We start from the raw sequence: 13,367 nt of genomic DNA, 5'->3' as shown, positions 1-13,367 counted from the left end.
TGGGGCAGATCTTTTTGGAAATTTGGACCACTGGCAGCGGAGTTCTACATCTAAAAGAAACCTAGGGAGGGTTGCTGGCGATTTAAAAGGGCCGGAACTAAAGAAGTGATGCATAGATGTGGGGATTAGGTCTTGTGAATGAAGATGAACTGAGGACACTTTGAAGATAGCAATTGTGTGAGTTCTGATTTCTACCCTTCTCCTCCCTTCCACACTTATTCCCTCACCTCTGCAGTATAGCACAAGGTCACTTCACACATTTTGGTTGAACAAACAACCTGGGATGGGAAAACAAATGAAAGGATGATTTATTTTTTAATCATAATAGCTGTGAAACATTGTTCTGAAGTCCTCAGAACTTTCTTTGTTGTATTTCTGCTATGGGGAAAGGAGGTATGTTTAATTTGAGGTAGAAGGTAAGAGTTTGAGGAAACTGAAAGCGATCACTGGGCAAGGCTGCCAGATTTACCCTTGGCATTTCTAGTATCATGAGAGATGAACTGTCTGAAAGTTGGGAGAGGCTGATATATCATGGACCTTCCCAACCCTGTTCTTTTGTGGTAAGGTTTCATATCTTGTAAACAGCCAATGAAAACGCTTCTTTGTGTTTACCAGCAATGTTGAACAGTATCCAGCATTTAGATGAGAACGGGATTGTTAAACCCAACAACTAATGTCAAAACCTAGGGCAGAGTAACAGATTGCAACCAACCTGTAGCAGGCAGGAGGTGGACTGGGTGGGTAATCATGTTAAAGGACACGCTTTCTCCACCCCAGACAGCACTTAGGTTTGCCGTCTCTCCATATTTCATGATGGTTCATTTCTGGGAGCCTCTCTTAAAATGCAAATAACTGTTAAGAAGGGTTACTGTTGATGCCGTGGTGTGAATGAATTTTTAGATTCTTTCTTGAAGTTTTACTGGATGAGAAGGGCACAGAGACTGCCCCAATCAGCTTGCAGCTAAGGAGTGAGGTAGAGTGGCAGCAGCAGTGCAGGCAGCCGAACGTGAGGGTTAAAATCGGGCTGGTGCCTCCCCCACTCTCCTTCACTTTGCTTTCCTGTTGCTGTTCTTGGTCGCACCATGATCATTCTCAAGGCCCTTGGAGTTACCTCTGACCCTCCTCTCTCTTTCTTTTTTCCTTTTCTTTTTTTTTCTTTTCTTTTTTTTTCCAAGACAGAGTCTTGTTCTGTTGCCCAGGCTGGAGTGCAGTGGCTTGATCTCGGCTGACTGCAATCTCTGCCTCCCAGGTTCAAGCAATTCTCCAGCCTCAGCCCCCAGAGTAGCTGGGACTACAGGCACCCGCCACCACACCTGGCTAATTTTTGTATTTTTAGTAGAGACGGGGTTTCACCATGTTGACCGGGATGGTCTCGATCTCTTGACCTCGTGATCCACCCTCCTCGGCCTCCCACAGTGCTGGGATTACAGGCGTGAGCCACCGCGCCCGGCCAGAACCCTATGCTTTTAATCAAGGGAAGAAGAATATTACAGGCAAGAATTCTAGCTTGGATAAAAGTTTAGGGCAAGAATTAGTGTGCTGTTTTAGAAGATATTCCTAAGGACTGCATGTTGAGGAATAGAGACGGAAGCATGGTAGGTTAATGTTTTAGTATGCTAGGGCTGCCATAACACGATACCACAGGCTAGTTGGCTCAAGCAACAGAAATCTGTTTCTCAGTGTTCTGGAGATTGAAAGTCCAAGATAAGGTGTTGGCAGGTTTGGTTTCTCCTGGGGCCTCTCTCCTGACTTGACATGGCCACCTTCTCACTGCGTCCTCACCCGTGGCATTTCCTCTGTGCATGGGCATCCCTGGTGTCTGTTCCCTCTTATAAGGATAGCAGTCAGAGTATATGAGGACTCACCCCAACAGCCCATTTTAACTTACGCTCTTTAAAGGCCCTGTCTCCAAACGTAGACACGTTCTGTGGTACTAGGGGTTAGGACTTTAACGTGAGTTTTCGGGGGACGCCATTCAGTCTGTAACAGGTTTGATGTAGCTTGATTTTAGAGGATGTGAAAACCAGGCATAGACATTTAGTTTGGATCTGGGAGGTCACAGGGCCCAATTGTGGTTCAGCAGGGAAAACTTGAATACCATTGCTTTCTCAAGCAAACTTCCAGCTACTCCTAAACATAAAGGTAGTTAGAATGAGTAGAGTACTAAGGGGTGAATGGGAACCATCTTGGAGAGGAAACTATTAACACTTTTCTATAGTGCAATGAAAGGGTAGAAATAGTCAAATCTTTAATTCCTCTAGAGGTTTCTGGAAAAATGAAGATATCTTTTGGTGAGGGTAGAGGGACAGACGGGGGATATGGCAAGTTTCATTTTAGACTTGATTATATTCTTGGCAACATAGAATTAGAACTCAGAGAAAAGATGAGAACTAGTAATAGGAAATCAAATCTACACAGGTCAGAACTGAACCTCAGACTTCAAAAAGGACAGGAGACAAGAATTCTCAGATCTGAAACTGCTTTGTTGTCACATTGGTTTGGAGGATAGTCGGGGGGCTATCCAGGAACTCTCTAGCAAAATAGCACCTCTGGCTTTCTTCCTTGACCTTGCTTTACTTTGCTTCATAGCACATCATGGCCACCTGCCATTATATTATATAGCTTTTTAATTGTTGTCTGTCTTTCCCAGTAGAATGTAAGCTCTGTAAGGGTATTGACTGGCTTTCTGTTCAGTACTGTATTCATAGTATCTGGAAGAGTGTCTCAAATATTGTAGTTGCTCAATAAATATTTACTGAGTGAATATGAATAGGTGAATCTCTATGATCGATAGAATTTAATTTGATAATTAGATTGCTGGATATTTCTCTTTTATCTTAAAGTAAAAATTTGTTCTTTAACAAATGCCTTTTTATTATTTATTATTTTTTTATTGTACTTTAGGTTTTGGGGTACATGTGCAGATCATGTAGGATTGTTGCATAGGTACATACATGGCAAGGTGGTTTGCTGCCTCCATCCCCCCATCACCTATATCTGGCTTTTCTCCTCATGTTATCCTTCCCCAACCTCCCCACCCTCTGCTGTCCCTCCCCTAGCCCCACCCCCAATAGGCCACAGTGTGTGTTGCTCCTCCCCTCCCTGTGTCCATGTGTTCTCATTATTCAACACCTACCTATGAGTGAGAACGTGGTATTTGGTTTTCTGTTCTGTGTCAGCTTGCTCAGAATGATGGTTTTCAGATTCATCCATTCATCCATTCATCCATTCATCAGTTCTCTACTAAGAAAATGAACTCATCCTTTTTATGGCTAAATAATATTCCATGGCATATATGTGCCACATTTTCTTTGTCCACTCTATCCTTGATGGGCATAACAAATGCCTTTTAATAAATGAATGTACAGACACATGTATCTGAGAATCTCTAAATATTCAAACTAAAAGCTTGGCTTTGTTTCTGTGTTTTCCCTTAACTTGTACTTTCCCTGAACCAAGATCACTGGTCCCTTCTCTGCTACATCATTTCCTTATAAGAAAGTAGGTTTGACTCTTTTTAAAAAGCCAGGCATTTTGGCACTCTGGTTACTTTGATCAGATTATCTGTTTGTATCTACTTTTATATTTTTTGTAATTTTCATAGGTTATTTGTGCAGTCCTTGGTTTCTCTGAGGTCTCTTTTCCCTTTGCTCACTGTACCTGTATTTAAAGATTCCCATCTCATTGTACCTATGTGGGTGCCAGGTCATATGAACATAAGAAATCTGTTTACACCCTTCTCCATTCTTTTCTCTGGGAGTACTGCCAATTGTAGGATGGTGTGATGAAGTAATAAAATACAACCTTAGGTAGAATAGGCATTTAAACCAAGTCCACTATCTTTCCCTTTTTTAAGGGATCATAATCAAACATAAATCTGAATCTACTTGTATGTCATACAGGTGAAGAGTCTGGGTAAATCTAGCTTTTCTTTCTTTTTTCTTTTTTTGAGACAAAGTCTTGCTCTCTTGCTCAGGCTGGAGTGCAGTGGCGCGATCTCAGCTCACCGAAACCTCTGCCTCCGAGGTTCAAGTGATTCTCCTGCCTCAGCCTCTTGGGTAGCTGGGATTACAGGAATGCGCCACCGCAACTGGCTAATTTTGCATTTTTAGTAGAGAATGGGTTTCTCCATGTTGGTCAGTCTGGTCTTGAACTCCCAACCTCAGGTGATCCTCCCGCCTCGGCCACCCAAAGTGCTGGGGTTACAGGTGTGAGCCACCGTGCCTGGCCTAGCTTTTCTTTTTCAGTAGTCTGAGTGGTATACCTGGCACTAGAATTATTGTGTTAAGTAATTTAAAGCAGTGATTCTTCAGCAGATGGGGAATTCCTCCTTAAAGGACTATCCAAAAAAAATCACTGAGGAAATGTTTTCAAGGGCCACACATCCCCGTTTTGAAAATCATAGTGGGTCAATGAGCCACAACACTTACTTAGTTTGAGTAACAGAGTGAGACCCTGTCTCAAAAAAAAAAAAAAAAAAAGAAAGCAAATCATACAGGTCATAGAGCAGCTTTCTGATGGGGCATGGTAAACCTATCAGGTGGAAAACACAGGGCTGAGAATCACAGATCAAAGGATCTGAGAGTTAAAGTGAACAGAGCATGTGAAACTAAAGGGTGACTTTGTTTCCATCCTCTCCTCATTACTGCGGAATTAACGTTTGGCCCACTCAACCCTTGTTTGCTAGAATTTTATGGAACTTTAACATTGTATGGAATGATATAGGCCGATGGGAAGAGGACACTCTGTAGGGCAACAGGACAAGTCTATAAAAGCCAGAATGAGGTTAGAAGAGAAAGAGGGAAAAAGCGAAGGACGTCGACAAGAGAACCTGTTTACTGAACCTGTGGCCAATTGAGTGCATCTTTAGGAACTGCTCACTGTAGTAGTTGTCTGACTTACCAATTCTACAGTTATGATATTTTTATAATTATGCTCCTTTGCCATCAGTGTGATTGTACACACGTGAAAGTGCTCCGGGAGAAAAATTCAATGCAGATTTAAGGTCTGACTAACAGGTTTTGTCCAATCTATAATCTATCATTTTCCACTCCCTGTAGCCATATACACACGAATAAGAGGGAGATTTACTCAATGGTCATAATAATTTATGGGAACAGGAAGGGAACTCACACTTATTAAGTGTCTAGAGTGTGTCAAGTACTGGACATGCATGGCACAGTATCTCATGCCGTATTAGAAATTTGATTTAGAGACTAGTATTTATAGGTAATTTATAGGCAAGTAAACAGGCTCAGACGTTGAGAGTTGCCCAAGGTCATGTAGCTGGTAAATGCTACAGATGGTATGCAGGCTTCAAAGTCAGGACACTACAGTGCCTCTAAGCACTTTTGCTTACAGCAAGGGTTGGCAGACTCTTTGTGTAATGGGCCAAATAGTAAATATTTTAGGTTTAGTGGGCCAAGAGACAAGATGGGGGATATTATGCAGGCACTTATATAAACATTAAAAATGTAAACACCATTTTTAGGTGACAGCTGTGCAGTTGGTTGGATTTGGCCTGCAGGCCATGGTTGCCAATTCCTGGCCTAAAGTATCCAGAAAATATAAGCAAAAGCAATTTTGGGGAAGTAAGGTGATTGTTTGAATAAATAATTGTCATATTTGTATTAAATTAGCATAGTGGAGGCCAGGCGCGGTGGCTCAAGCCTGTAATCCCAGCACTCTGGGAGGCTGAGGCGGGTGGATCAAGAGGTCAAGAGATCGAGACCATCCTGGTCAACATGGTGAAACCCCGTCTCTACTAAAAATACAAAACATTAGCTGGGCATGGTGGCGCGTGCCTGTAATCCCAGCTACTCAGGAGGCTGAGGCAGGAGAATTGCCTGAACCCAGGAGGCGGGGGTTGCGGTGAGCCGAGATCGCGCCATTGCACTCCAGCCTGGGTAACAAGAGTGAAACTCCGTCTAAAAAAAAATAAATAAATAAAAAATAAAAAAATAAAAAAATAAATAAATTAGCATAGTGTTTTAGTAACTGACAATTCAGATTTCCTCATTAATTCCAGTATTAAATTACCCTCTCATAAAATTCTTCCTGTTGATAGCTATGCATGTTTGATGTATTTTGTCTGCTAGTATGTATTGTGGCCAGCAAGATTTCGTAACTACGTATCCTACCTCCATCTTTGACCGTCCTCCCAGCTGTATTTCTAATACATTAGAGATAATGTATGTATATAAAGTACATAGTATTCTGTATATGGTTGATATTCAATAGTGTAGCTATTATAAACATTATCAGTTTTCCAAAGAATTATTATATTATAGGTCTATAGTTTATTATTATTTTATTGGCATGGATATGTGTTTTACACATGATATAAACTGATTTCTCCTCGGATCTTAAACATTTTTATAATTCTATCTGGCATACACTATTGTCCTTATTTATAGAAATTCAATATAAATCCCTAGAGACTTATAAGAACAAACAAACAAACTTCTTCTAAAATCCACCAAAACAAAAAAACCTCAAGTTTTAAATTCTGTTTTTTTTTTTTTGAGACGGAGTTTCGCTCTTGTTACCCAGGCTGGAGTGCAATGGCGCGATCTCGGCTCACCGCAACCTCCGCCTCCTGGGTTCAGGCAATTCTCCTGCCTCAGCCTCCTGAGTAGCTAGGATTACAGGCACGTGCCACCATGCCCAGCTAATTTTTTGTATTTTTAGTAGAGACGGGGTTTCACCATGTTGACCAGGATGGTCTCGATCTCTTGACCTCGTGATCCACCCTCCTCGGCCTCCCAAAGTGCTGGGATTACAGGCTTGAGCCACCGCGCCCGGCCTCAAGTTTTAAATTCTGAATTAAAAGTTCCAGAATTAAATTTCTTTCTGAAAAAATGTGGCATATAAAGCATTCATGCCTGTAAATAAGACATAAGATTATCTTCTTATCCCTCATTCAGTTTGACAGATATGTGTTATCTGTGTTAGAAAGGGAAGGGGGAAGGAGATTTTGGATATGAAAGTTTTGAAAAACAAAAATTCTGGGCCGGGCACGGTGGCTCAAGCCTGTAATCCCAGCACTTTGGGAGGCCGAGGCAGGTGGATCACGAGGTCAAGAGATCGAGACCATCCTGGTCAACATGGTGAAACCCCGTCTCTACTAAAAATACAAAAAATTAGCTGGGCATGGTGGTGCGTGCCTGTAATCCCAGCTACTCAGGAGGCTGAGGCAGGAGAATTGCCTGAACCCAGGAGGCGGAGGTTGTGGTGAGCCGAGATCGCGCCATTGCACTCCAGCCTGGGTAACATGAGTGAAACTCCGTCTCAACAAAAAAAAAAAAAAAAAAAAAAAGAAAAAATTCTGATCAACATGTTTATGAAGCAACGATGTGCTGAATATTTATAAGTGCTGGTACCCCATTTCTATATTAATGAGCTCAGTTTAAGCTCAGTTTAACTGACCTCTCATATTTAGCATTTTCTTTGTGGGAAAAGAGAAGGGTTAAGTCAAAATATAAAGGAAAAGTATAATGGTTGCAAGTTCTTAGCCCTAGGACTTTGCAGGTCCATGTAGGCCAAAGCCTCATACAAAGGAATGGTGAAGGGTCTTCTTGTCAAAAATTTTCTTCACTTAATTTCTGTGGATCCTAAAATTCAACTATAAAATATTCAGTTCTTTGGGGTTAATTAATTGCCTTGAGATTTTTTTTTTCTCCTTAAAAAGTAAATATTACCAGGAAAAGTAACAAAGTTATCATTTATTTATAGTACAATGTAAATTAGCTCATCAGTTTTCTTCCTGAAAGCTGAGATCTTTTCCCAGAGCTTGTACATTTTTTATTGTAGGAGGGCACAGGGATGGGTAATTTTGAGCTATGTATTACTGTCTAGAATCTGCGGATTTGTGTAGGAAAGGGTGTCATAAAGAAGAACGGAGAGGAAAAAAGGAGGGAGAAAGGGGAGTGCGGATCAGAAGATACTTTTTTGTCCCTCACCATTCTTTTTAAGGCAGTTCAGATTTTAGTGTTCTTTAAAGCATGCAAGAGTTGACAGTATTCCCACATTCAGTGTTTAGCAGGATGCTTTAATTCATACGTCTGGAAATGAAATTTTTGGAGCTGTCAACAAGTCAGAGAAAGCAGAAGCATCCATGGAACTTGTAACACTCTCTGGCTTTTTGGACAAAACACACTTACCTCATTTTTATTTCTGGGTGTCTATAGTGGATAAAGTTCCTCATTATAAATAGAAACCAGGAAACACCCTCATGAGCTAAGAACCATTTACAGGGTGAAATTTAGGAAGGTGCACTTGTTTCATATGGATGTTTTGTGTGAGTTTTGATGATCAGTATTAGAGAGAGTGTGTGGTACCCAGGTGAGCCTTCAGAGTAACACCAAACAGTACTCCATCATATATATGATTTTGCACGAACCGTATGCATTTTATAGTATACGGATATTTTCTGAAATCAAATGGGAAAACTTTTAGAAAATTTAGAAATGAAATTTTAAAGGGGGACAAAGACTTGTTTTGTTTCCAGTTTATGCACGTGGATTTCTGCTGGGCTAGAAGGATGGGATGCTGTAAAGGTATTTCAGGGTAGTGCAGCATTGCTGTGATTCAGGGTCTGTTTATAAGGCATGTATTGATTGGGATGTTCAGCTGTGTGACCTACTTTTGCAAGGTGCCTCTCTGACCGCCCATCAGAGGACAGACCTTGTGTACCTGCTGGGAAGCAGTGGAGTCACTTTTCTTAGTAGATGACTAACTCACACATCGTGGGTGCTCAGAAATATTTGTGAGGAGGACAGAGTAGCATATGGCATCTCCTTTGATGGTTTCATATAAGAGGGAGTTGCAGAGACATGACTCCAGGGACACTATTGATTTTGCCTTCACACAATCAGCCCATAATAAGTTGTGCATACCATACATATAGTACTCAACGGGGTACTAAGTTCATTCTCTTAGCACTGAGAAGGATGTTCTGAGATATGCAAACCTTTTGCTGATTCATCTCTAGGATGATTAGGTAACTGCCTGGAGAAATTTCCTCAATATGGTATGCTGTGCTTTGATGTTAGGTGCTACTGATTTGCTGCCAACAGGACCCAGAGAATTACTTTTAAAGACAACCTTTTCCTTGACATGAACAGGTAATAATAAAAAAAGACAACCTTTTGATCTTTCCAGCATAGAACATTCAAAATAATTTGTAAGGAAACAGTTTATAGAACTTACTAACTACAGCTGCCTGTGCCACAGCCTGGTTGGTGAGGCGGTCTGTTGGGAAGTATTTGAGTGCTGGTAGAACTGAGTTCATATATCTCAGACATAGTAATAGGATCTGTTATATGGATGCTATATGGACCAGAATGTCACATAGCCAGGTAGAAGCTTCACAGAGACAGAGATCTGTGTTTGTCTGAGGTACCTCTGTGCCCCAGTACTTAAAAGGTACCTGCCATTTATAAAGCACTACCATATTGAAGAATAACTAGAATTTGAAAATATGTGGTCTGATTTACTCATCTGCATTAGAAAAATCTGTTAGGAGACCTTGAAGTTTAAATGTTTCTTGGGATGTTAAGTATGTTTTACAGTGCTGTGGAGATAATAACAGATTACTATTTTTAAGGAAAAGCATTCAGCAAATGAACACATAACATGATATCAGTTTTGAAAGCTCCTGAAAGATTTCACATTTCTTACAAAGAATTCTGGGCAAAAGACGGCTGTGTTTTTATATTTACAAGATAGATGAAAGTAGTTTTATAATAATCCAAGTGCTGAGAATGAGGGGATTCTCATTCAAGGGGCCAAAGTGTTCGTTCTGATGTCTGTACAGTATTGACATAAAATACTTTTGGAAGCATTTCCAATTGTTTCTACCACCCAGTTAAATATGTACCAAGTAACTACCCACTAAGTAACAGGTACTTGGCTATTGACAAGGGGTGCATGTCTTGGGAGCTTGTGGTGGAATAGAGGAGACAGACTCATAAATGGAAATTTTAGCACATCCTAAGAGCTATGATAGAAGTCTGTGTGGGGACTGGGAGGAAGGGCCCTTAGCCCAGAAGTGGGAGTGAGAGTTGGGGTCAGGGGAGGGAGGGAGGCAGGGTCAGGAAAAAGGCTGTAGGAGTGTTGGAGCTAGTGAGTCTTCAGTGAGTGCTGGGTATTAAGTGAACATGAGTTGGTGGGTGAGGAAGGGGCAAGAGGAACAGCAGGAGCCAAGTCCCAGAGCTGTGAGAAACGATGTTACTGAAGGTAAGGGGGAAGAAGCCGCCTGTGAGGAAGGCAGGGCTTGGACTTCTGTCATTCTAAGAAGATTGGACTCCATGCTAAAAGCAATACAGAGCCACTGAAGGATTTTTAAATAGTGTAGGACAAGCTTGTCCAACCTGTGGCCCATGGGCTGCAGGGAAGATACTATAAGATACTGGCTTTTTTATTTCAAGTTTGAAAAGCTGTTCCAAATTATCTTTGGTTTTTCAAAAGTTCATTATATCTACACTTAAAAATACAATTTCTTTTTTCTTTCTTTCTTTTTTTTTTTTTTTTTGAGACAGGGTCTTGCTCCATCACCCAGGCTGGAGTGCAGTTGTACGATCATAGCCTATTGCAGCCCTGACTTCTTGGGCTCAAGTGATCCTCCCACTTCAGCCTCCCAAGTAGCTGGGATGACAGGCATGTGCCACCACATCCAGCTAATTTTTTAATTTTTAATTGTATGAAGAGATAGGGTCTCATTATATTGCCCAGGCTGGTCTTGAACATCTGGGCTCAAGCAATATCTCCTGCCATGGCCTCCCAAAGTGCTGAGATTACAGGTGTGAGCCACCGCACCCAGCCAGCCCTCAATTGCATTGTTGAAATTCTGAATTATTGGTCTTAAGATAGTGTTACAGTGTAACTGGCACCATAAAACTATTCAAAAATGTTTCATTGCTAAGACACATTAAGGTAAATTATTAACATTTATGAAGCCGGGGGAAGATGGCGTTCTCATATTTTATTCCTTCTTTACGGTTTCTTCCAGTAGCTTTGGACTGGAACTCTCCCCTCTATGGGTTGTCACAGAACTCTCTGATATATCATTTCATCTTTTTCAGTATCTTTAGATGGAGACAGTACACCTGAGCCTGGAGGAAATGAATCCTCTAATCTCTTTTTTAAAGCAAAAGATGAGGCTTCTGAGTCAGTTAGATGAGGATTTTCATCCCTTCTTTGCTTATGATGGAGCAGTGTAACCGGACAAATTCCCAAGGCCCCGTATTTCATATACAGTTTTTGTGCATCAGAAATCTATGAGTGTCTTTGAGGGTTCTGGCTCCAAGTCTCTCATGAGACTACGGTCAAGATGTCGGGCAGGGCTGCAGTCATCTGAAGGGCTGAGAATCTACTTTCAAAGTAGTTCACTCACATGGCGGGCATATGGATGCTGGCTGTTGGCCTCAGTTGACTTTTCCAGACAGTGTCCTCATAACATGGTGTCTGTCTCCCACAGCATGAGTGTTCAACCATATTTGATGAGAACAACGGCAGCATGCTGTAATTTGACTTAATAGAACAAATTGAATTTGTATTTCAACTTTTACATAAAGCAAAGTACATTTAACATTTTTAAATAGCGATATCAACAACAGTTTTTGATGTGTGTGGGAGGGCTTCTGGGCATTGGGGGTTGTGGTCTTGTCAAACAATATTGTTGCTCTGGCATTGCACAGACTCAGACTTTGGTTTGAAACATTAGTATTTCATTGACCATCTTGGTCTATATTAAGTTCTCCAGAGGCCATGAGTTTGTGGCTTGAATTTTCATATCTCATGTAAAATGGGAAGATAATTAAAACAGGAGGATAATTTTGTAAAAAATTATTTTCTATGGATTTATTTGAATGGGCATTTAAATCCATTATTATACATAAAATATTAGTGGGTAGAAAACAAAATTCAAGTAGATTTTATAGAGAAACTCTAATGTATTAGGGTTCTCCAGAGAAACAGAACCAATAGGGTATATATGAATATGTAGAAAGAGATTTATTATGAAGGATAGGCTTACACAATTATGGAAGCCATGAAGTCGCACCATTTGCCGTCTGCAAGCTGAAGAACCAGAAGAGCTGGTGCTGCAGTTCTAGGTCAAGCCTGAAGGCCTGAGAACCAGGTGAGCTGGTGGTGTAAGTCCTAGTCAGAGTCTGAAGGCCCAAGAACCAGGCGTGCTGATGTCTAAAAGTAGGAAAAGATGGATGTCCCAGATCAAGTAGACAGCTTCAGCCTTTTTGTTCTATCCTGGCCCTCAACAGATTGCAGGATGCCTGCCCGCATTGGCGATGGGGATCTTCTTCACTCAGTCTACTGATTGAAATGCAAATATCTTCCAGAAACACCCTCACAGACATACCCCAAAATGATGTTTCACCAGCTGCCTGGGCATTCCTTAATCTAGTTGAATTGACATATCAGATTAACCGTCACACTCAGCATCTTATTTGGAGCATCATTTAATAATTTTGGTTTCCAAGGCATTGCAATTACTGGAGCCTTGTATTTTCCGTAGATACATCGAGGGATTGGTTTTCTTTTTATCTGTCTTTTTAAAGCTATCAAAGAGTTAGAGGGAGAGGCAGCAAGAAGTCTTAGTGAAATACACTTGTGAGAAGCAAGGAAATACAGTCATGTGTTGCTTAACAATGGGGAAACATTCTGAGAAATGTGTCGTTAAGTGATTTTGTCGTCGTTCGAACATTCTGGAATGTACTTGCAGAAACCTCGATAGTCTAGCCTACTACTCACGTAGGCTCTATGGTATGGTCCATTGCTCCTGGTCAATAAACCAGCACAACATGTCACTGTACTGAATACTGTAGGCACCTGTAACACAGAGGTTTTTGTGTATCTAAACATAGAAAAGATACAGTAAAAATACAGTATTACAATCTTACAGGACCGCCAGTGTATGTGGAGTTCACTGCTGACTTAAACATCACGTTGTGGGGCATGGCTGTATTTACTTTGGACTACCCCCAGCAGGGTCTTATACCACCTGCTAATACCGGGTAACAACCCAAACTCATCATGTCCCTCCCTCCTAAAACCTGAACATTCTGCTCATGTGATTTTCTTGTGCTCTGCAGCTGGTGGCCCTGTTCACCTGGTCATGGCTCCAAGCCATGGCCTGATTGGGGACCCTTTTATTGCTCCTCACCTCCAAAAGAGCCAGACCCGCGGGTTCTGCCTGCCTTAGCAATACCGCCCAGCTCTTTCTTTCCATTTACTTCCTCCTTTCCCACTGTCTCTGCCCCAGTGTCCGTCATTTCTCTCCTGGGCTACTGCAGAGGTTCCTAATGGCCTCTGGGCTCCTCATCTTCTCTCAACTGCTTGCAGGTTAA

Source organism: Sapajus apella, unplaced genomic scaffold, assembly GCF_009761245.1.
Source record: "Sapajus apella isolate SASKATOON/1434 unplaced genomic scaffold, GSC_monkey_1.0 scaffold40, whole genome shotgun sequence".
Classification (NCBI taxonomy): Eukaryota; Metazoa; Chordata; class Mammalia; order Primates; family Cebidae; genus Sapajus; species Sapajus apella.
This window is presented reverse-complemented; position numbering follows the sequence as displayed.